This window comes from Oryza sativa, chromosome 11 (assembly GCF_034140825.1).
Source record: "Oryza sativa Japonica Group chromosome 11, ASM3414082v1".
Classification (NCBI taxonomy): domain Eukaryota; kingdom Viridiplantae; phylum Streptophyta; class Magnoliopsida; order Poales; family Poaceae; genus Oryza; species Oryza sativa.
The window spans coordinates 30,712,018-30,719,882 of NC_089045.1; the positions used below are offsets into that span (position 1 = coordinate 30,712,018).

General features: G+C 45.1%; 1 long non-coding RNA gene across 1 annotated transcript; it reads right to left on the bottom strand.

Annotated features, from left to right (window-relative positions):
• Positions 1-1,433: 1,433 nt before the first annotated feature.
• Positions 1,434-2,290, bottom strand: LOC136354118 (uncharacterized). The gene is made up of 2 exons (XR_010737876.1): positions 2,176-2,290; positions 1,434-1,729 (listed from the first exon to the last, which is right to left on the bottom strand). It is a non-coding gene; the product is annotated as an uncharacterized lncRNA (long non-coding RNA).
• Positions 2,291-7,865: the final 5,575 nt, after the last annotated feature.

Below are 7,865 nucleotides of genomic sequence, written 5' to 3' on the forward strand. Positions count from 1 at the left end.
GTGTGAGAACATGTAGGCTCCTGGCGACATCCCTGTATTAGAAGTTCCATCTACAGGCGCAAATATTTTTATCAAAGGACTTCCATGGATACTCCTACAACATTTTTTTCTTTTCAGAACTATTATAGGTCATTGAAGATGTTGGGTTTAGTCTCACATCGGTAATTGATGATGGGGGAATACGACTTAAAAGGTGAGGAGCAAACCTAATGTGATCTAGGTGGCCCACGGTTGGTAGGCTAAGCTGTGCACTCTAAACAGAAGGAACAATTTTCTTTTCTGCCTGGTAAAAGCATTTTAGTTCCCATTTTTCTGCAACAATTTTCTTTTCTGCCTGATAAAAGCATTTTAGTTCCCATTTTTTTCTGCAACTTTTTCCAGGTTGTTTTCTAATAAAAACTAGAGATAACCCGTCCCCTCCTTAGAAAGACCTCAGACTTACTTTTTTTTTCTTTTTCTTTTTACTAGAAAAGATGCACGTGCGTTATAACGGGTAGAACCAATTTAATTTGTATAGATGAGTAGGTGGATAAATAATAACAACCCAACCCGTTATTTCGGTTATTCATGCGCTTATCCAAATCACTTATTACTAAATAAATGATTATTTGTGTGCAAATCTTTTATATACATGTTCTTAACATCTCAAAAGCAAATATTGTAAAATAGTACGATAAAAAAACCTAAAAGTCGAATTCAAAATTAAGTTCTAAATTTTAAAATTTGGATTATGGGAAGAAGCATAAGCCAAACAATAAAGCGTTGAAACACGAGCTCGATTTGTCGTCCAGCTTTATCTCAAGTGGGGCAGAAATTGATGACGAACAGAATCAACAATTTCGATCATCCTTTATTTTCGGTTGGCATGTATTTTCGGAAAGTAAAATTGATCCTTATGGATTATTGTAACGGTATCCTTGGTAGTTCTTACGAGCATGTGTGGAGACTGACTTGAAATCATGCTAACATGTTCTAGGAATCGTGCCGTATAATACGAATAGAATCGGATGATCTGAGAAACGACATACATGATATCCACTCGGACTCTGTGAGTTTCATTCGCTTGGTATCCACATCACACGAACTCTTTTTTATAGTTTGCTCGCGAGTCGCGACTTCGCAATGAATGTTACATGTGAAGGGAATTGGATACAGACGACGTAAATCACGCGCACGAGGGCGTCGCGGGCCCAATCGTGCATGCTGAAAATCGCGCGCGTGAGGGCGTTGTGGGCCCAATCGCGGTGGCACGTAAAGGCGCGTATGGAAAACGCACTTAGGTGCGGGCCCTATTGCTACATGCGGCAAGGGGTGCGTGAAAAGGTGCGAGCCCAATTAATTCGCGTGCGTCTCAGATAAAAGGGATAACGTAGGAAAAAAGGAAAGGATTTGACTGAAACACAAAATTAAAACCGATTCAAATATGGAGGATGTACCAAAATTCTGGCGAAAACATTTCAATTTTTATAATAGTAGAGATAGGGATTGCGATAATACCTCACTTCTATGAGATGGGATTCCGCCTGTTTGGACAAAGCACACATTTTTTTTGTTACAACACACGATGAATATTGATGTATTTGGGTAAGTCTCCATGAATCTTGGGGACCAATTGGCTTATTAGCTCAGAGGGGAAACTAACACTATCTTGAACAGCAGACATAGCAATCAGATTCAGATTGGGATACCGCGTCGCAAAAAGCATTAGCGCAACCGCATGCTACATCAGCTGAAAACCAAAACGGTAAGAATATTGATTAGTAGATATTCTCATATGCCAATGATCGTTGCTGATCACAAGTTAGAATAAGAATTCATTAAATACTCCTTCCGTCACTAAAAGATTTTAGCTAGTCAAATACATATTACACAAAAGATTAAAAAGACTATTATGTCCTTTTCATTAATACACAAAGAACGAGAAGGGGGGGGAGAGGAGGGTGAAGTAATATTTTGTTCAATTGCTAAAACCGAGAAAAAAAAACAAAGTAGTATTGAAGAAGTTTAATGAACCACTCAAAAATTATACTAAAGAGACAAATTGTTAGACTAAAACTAATACTAGTATTATTTTAAAGACAAATTCTCGGACTAAAACTACACTCTTTTAGGGGACAGAGAGAGCACCCAATTAAAAGAAGCATGCATGAGAGAGAGAGTAGTGATCAATTTAACCTTGTGCAAGGAGGGCAGCCATGAAGATCACCATGGCTATGGCCCAAATGAAGAACGCAACCGCAGCGCTCCTCCGCATTCTTCCTTCAAACTAGCTCGCTTTCAAACCTGACCTTGTTGTGTTTCCTTTCTACTCTCGCTTAGTTTATACTTATAGAGGAGTAGCCATGAGGGTGCTTGCGTAATTGCAATTATATATTGTGAATGGGATCAGAACTCACAAGTCAACTTCAGAACTGAATTAGTTTACTATTTCTATCAGACAAACTACGTTATAATGGCGTTGTTTAGATCCTCCGGGCTATTAAATAGCCCTCCGAAATCTTACTATTTAGGAGTATTAAATGTAGATTACTAACAAAACCTATTTCATAACCCCTAGGCTATTTTGTGAGAAGAATCTAACGAGGTATATTACTTCATGATTAGCGGATGATTACTGTAGTATCACTGTAGTAAATCATGGATTAATATACCTCGTTAGATTCGTCGCGCAAAATAGCCCAAGGGTTATGGAACGGGTTTTATCAGTAATCTACGTTTAATACTCTTAAATAGCAACATTTCGGAGAGCTATTTAATAGTCCGGAGTATCTAAAGAGAGCCAATGTTTGTGCTTTCCTAGCCAGGTGGGGTTGAGCTGGACTATGTCTAATAAATTATGAACGCTGAACCATGGTTCAGGTGCATCATTTAATTTATTTACGCTGAACCAGTGCATTAGTAAATGAACACACTTCCAAAAAAGGTTCATTGAGCTTAATGGAAAGACAAATTGATCACTATTTACTAATTAACTGTATATTGTTTGTTCGTACATAAAACAATTTAGTAAATATCTTAAAATGAAAAGTTCCATGATACAAACCTGAACTTTTAAATATTAAGGCTGAACAACAATAGTATTGGTTTGGATAGGCTGGGCCTTAGGCCTTACAGAAGAGGGGAGAAAAGAGCTTATGTTTTACTGTTATTATTTTTACATTTTTTATTAAAATATTTATGTCGACGGAGGATACCCGTAGACCGGATATTGAGGGTATTGGGGTCCGTTGGTACGAGGATATATGTAATACGACATTAAGCAAACAAAAGACAAGAATTATACTGGTTCAGGCCCCTTGGTCGGTAATAGCCCTAATCCAGTTGATATGGGATTATATGATGGAAATCACAGATTACAAAGGGAATAGCAGAACTCGACGATACCGATGAGATCGTGGTCGGGTTGGTCCGACTAGATCTCCCGGCGACTTGGCTCCTGCGCGCTCCAGCTTCGTAGACTGTGGTGGATGTGTTGGCGGTAATATTCGATGCCTTAGGTCCTGCCAGGGGGTCCCTTATATACAGCGGGTCAGTTGATCTCCAAGTAGGACTCGGAGATATCGGACCCCTCACGATATGGTAAAGACCCAATCCTTTCCGAGTAGGACTCCTTTCATCTGTAGATAATATCCCTATCACGTGATAGATTTCCTTAATGTATACAAAAACTATCCGTATGCGCACGGGTATACCGTATTGGTACACAACGTACATCCAAGGGTAGAGGGTATACCTTATTCGTAACCCTGATAGTAGCCCCCGACTTCAGCTCAAATGAACTCACGTTTATCGATCGCGGCTTCTGATGTCAGAACCGTTGTCGTTCTCATCTGATCGATCTCGGTGCGAGAACCGTAGAGACAAAGAGCCATCGACAACACCGCACGAAGCCCAACGGTCGTGAGTGAATTTGAATTGAAGTCTGAGAAACCATCGTGCGTAACGGGCCCAGAATTTTCCGGTGGCAATCTCTCTCTTTTCCTTGGAATACGCACCGTCGGTAATGCACTATTTAAGAGAATTTTGGGGATTCATTTGGAGTCCGTTTGCCAAAAAGCTCTCCTGCCTTTTAGCGCTCTTCATTTCGTCCGCTTCCCGCAGAAAAACCCTAGTACACTGCCTTCGTTCTGTTCTCCGGCGATCCTCCGGCGGCGATGGATCTTGGAAAATCTGCCTCGAACACCTCATCCATGAAGAAGCTGCAGGACGACGGCGCCCTCCCTGGTCGCGGGACCATGCAGAGGGAGGCTAGAGGTAAAGAACCCAAACCCATCTTGGGCCGCATGGTTGTGATTGAGGATCACGTCTCTTGCGGTTTTTTACCTCCGCCTTCCGAGTTTCTCCTTTTGATCTTAAATTTCTACAGCCTTTCCTTGCTGCACCTGAACCCCAACTCCATTGCCTTCTTGAGCATCTTTGCGCACCTTTGCGAGGCCTACATTGGGGTAGTGCCTTTTCTCGACCTTTTTCGCTTTTACTATGAGCTGCGTTGGATGGAGGCCAACGGGGTATCTGGATGTGTTGGATTCTGACTTTGGGATGGCCTGAAGTCACGTTACATCCCCTTCCAATGCCCTTCTTCTCGCAGCAAGTGGCGGACGAAGTGGTTCTATCTTCAGATAGAGAACTCAGACCCCGTCCATGTTGTCCCTGAGGAGCAGCCAGAGAGAACTCCGGTGTGGACTGCGAAGCCTGCCTTGACTCCCTCCCTCCAATCCTTTGTCGAGATCATCGATGACCTCCGAGAATAGGGGTTGTCGAGGTACGAAGTCGCTGCCGACTTCGTCGGTCGGCGGATCCAGCCACTCCAGGCCCACGCCCATCCGGCCTTCAATTACTCGGGGCCAGATGACGCGACCCGGGTCTCTCCTCGGGGTATTACTCCTCGTATTTGTGATTTTGTTTTTAGTGTCCCTGCTTCTCCTGACTTATCAAGTTCTTGTTCTCGATCTACAGGTCTGGACAGCGACACCGTGGAGCGGCGCGTTGGCCAAATCATGGTTAGCGCCCCATCGGAGGCGGTGAACATTCCCGCCCCACTCTACGACAAGGACCCGATCGAACGCGTCGCCGCCATCAATGTGAGTGTACTCGATGGTTCTTCCCCATCTTTCTTCTCGGGATCGCGTCGTGACTTTATGTTGTGCAGGCTCTTCCTCTGACGGACATCATCGGACCACTCGTGGACCACTAGGTGGCGATGTCGTTGAAGGAGAGCTCCAACAAGGAAGCCTCGGACGTTGCCACTGCCACCACGAGCGGCAGCAAAGTTGTGAAGAAGGGGAGAAAGTTCTCCTCTGTAACCGGAACGCACCGGAAGGCGGCAGACCCAGTGGTAGGCTTCTCTTCTATCTTCGATTACGTGGTCATGGCGGTTCGTGCCCACCATACCGTCTTACTCAGGACTCGGGTGCGTCACAACCGCCTCAGCGGAAGCAGAGGCTGGTGATGATCGGCGAGAAGTAAGTATATGTTCTTGAGTTCGTTGTCGTTTTTCACCTTTTAACCACGCAACCTTATGGAGAGGAGAAAAATTTTGGCAGGGAGGCCCGGGCGAAAAAGGCGCTTGCCGGTGCCGCTACCAGTGCGTCCCCCGTGACGTCCTCGACTAAAGTCGTGGGCGCTACCGAGGACAAGGAGGTGGCGCCCTTGGTCCCCATCGCTAGCCTCGCATCTGGTTGACCTGCGTCCGGCGATGCCTTTACTTGGGGGGAGCTCTAGGCGGAGATGGAGCGTATCCTCCAGGCGGGTGCTCGTGGCATGGGCCGCGAGATCAAGGAAGCCAGGGCAGTGGCGTCCTTGGCCACCCAGCGCGCCAATGATCTGGTGCACGACCTGTTGGAGACCCGCGAGGATCTCCTGAAGATGAGGGAGCTGGTGGCCGGCAACGAAATGCAGCGGCAGGGACTCGAGCGCCGGATGTCGGAGCTCGAGAACAACCTGGCGGAGATCCACGGGTCACTGCGGACATCGTACACCGGGTTGCATCAACTCGCCGGGGAGTGTGGCGTCACGACCACCATCCCGGCACACCCTGATGAGTTCTCGTTGTTGTCACAGCCTGATTTTCGTTTTAGGATTTATAAATTATCTAATAAATTATTAATAGAATTTATATTAAATGTTCATTAATTTACAAGTGAAGTTAAATGTGGGAAATAAAATTTCCTAAATATAAAGCATGGCTGGATTTAATTTTTATTAAATTCTCCATGATTAAGTATACTCTCTAAAATTTTCTCGGATTTTTCAGAGCTCAATTCTTAAATGATACAAAAAACAATTCAGTAATTAGTTAATCAATTAATGATCTAATTATAATTATGTTAAGTGCTTTTCTTGTTTAAAAATCCTTAAATTATAAATTGTTGTTTAAAAGGAATTATTAGAAATGATCTTAAAAGCCTAAAAGAGAAGATCTAATTTTAATTTGTTAAATCTCAATATAAAAGTGGGCTTGATAAAATTTTGTTAAATACTTCTCTTGTTTCTATAGTTCCTAGATTTTTCTGGGAGTTATTTGAGCCAAGGAAGTATTTTTAATCAATGGAATATCATTTCATGAATAATTTAAATAGAAAAAGGTTTTAAAATTCCCCTTTTTGGCTTTGGGCCGAAAGTCGGCACAAGTCTCTCTCTCTCCCTCTCCTCGGCCTACTTGCGTCCGGCCCAAGCCTGCCCAGTCCGCCGCGCCCCTCTCTCCTCTCTCCCTTTCACTGACAAGTGGGGCCCACCTGTCAGTCGTCTTCAACCTCCGGCCGCTCCTAGCCGCGCCGCAAGCCACCGCCGATCTCCTTCCAAAATCCGGCCGCTTCCTTCCTTCTCCGGACGAATTGATTGAGGGGAAATGATCCTCGAGATCTCCTCTTCCTTTTCTCTTTTGGAAACATCGGCTAATTTCATTTGGAAACCAACGGATTTGAGCTCGAATCGGATTCGATTCTCTCTCCCGAACCCTAAACCTTCCATCGCCGTCGGCCGCCGTGGGCCTCCATCGCCGCCCCTAGCCCCTATAAAAGGACCCTCGGGACCTCCTCTATCCGCCGCCACCTTCGCCCTAGCTTGCCGCCTTCTCTAGCGCCGCCTCTGCGTTAGCCCTTGCACCGCCGTCGCCGCCGCTAGTCCAGTCGGGCGCCGCCGTCGCTTTGGTTGTCGCCGTCGATCGCCGTCTCCTTCATCAGCATCGCGAGGTCGTCGTCGTCCCCGTCCACCCCTCCGTTGCCGCTGTTTCCCACCGGAGCACCGCCGTCATCGTTGACCCGAACGCCGCCGCCGCCTCAACCTCGCCGCTGTCGCCGTCCGTTGTCGTTTGCCGTCGTCCAAGTGCTCGGTGAGTTCGCTGCGTCGCCCTCTTCATGTTGGTGCCCTCCGTTTGTGCCGCCGCGCCGTCGTTCGCCGGCGAGCGTACGTGGCCGAGCCGCCGCCGGTGGTGACGTCATCGCCGACGTCATCGTCGATGTCAGCCGTAGACCACGGTAGACCGATTAGATCTCGGCCGTCCGTTTTGGATAAGATTAGATCTCGGCCGTCCGTTTCGTAGACCGCCTCTGTGCACCCGGTCCACCGTGAACCCGAGCCACTGACGCAATAAATCTTTTTTCCTTTTCAAAAATAATTCTTTATTGCGTCATAATTCAATTAAAATCTATATAAATGATTTAATCCGATTTAATCATTAAAAATTCATAACTAATTCATTGTAACTCGGTTTAATGTGGTTCAAGTTGCAAAAGTTGTATAAAATAAAGATCTACATATTTAAATTATCCATAAATTGAATTAAATTCATTTAATCCTTTTTAAATGGGCTCTAATTAGATTAAATCTTGTAAAATTCGTAATTAATTAATATGAAGTCAGAATGA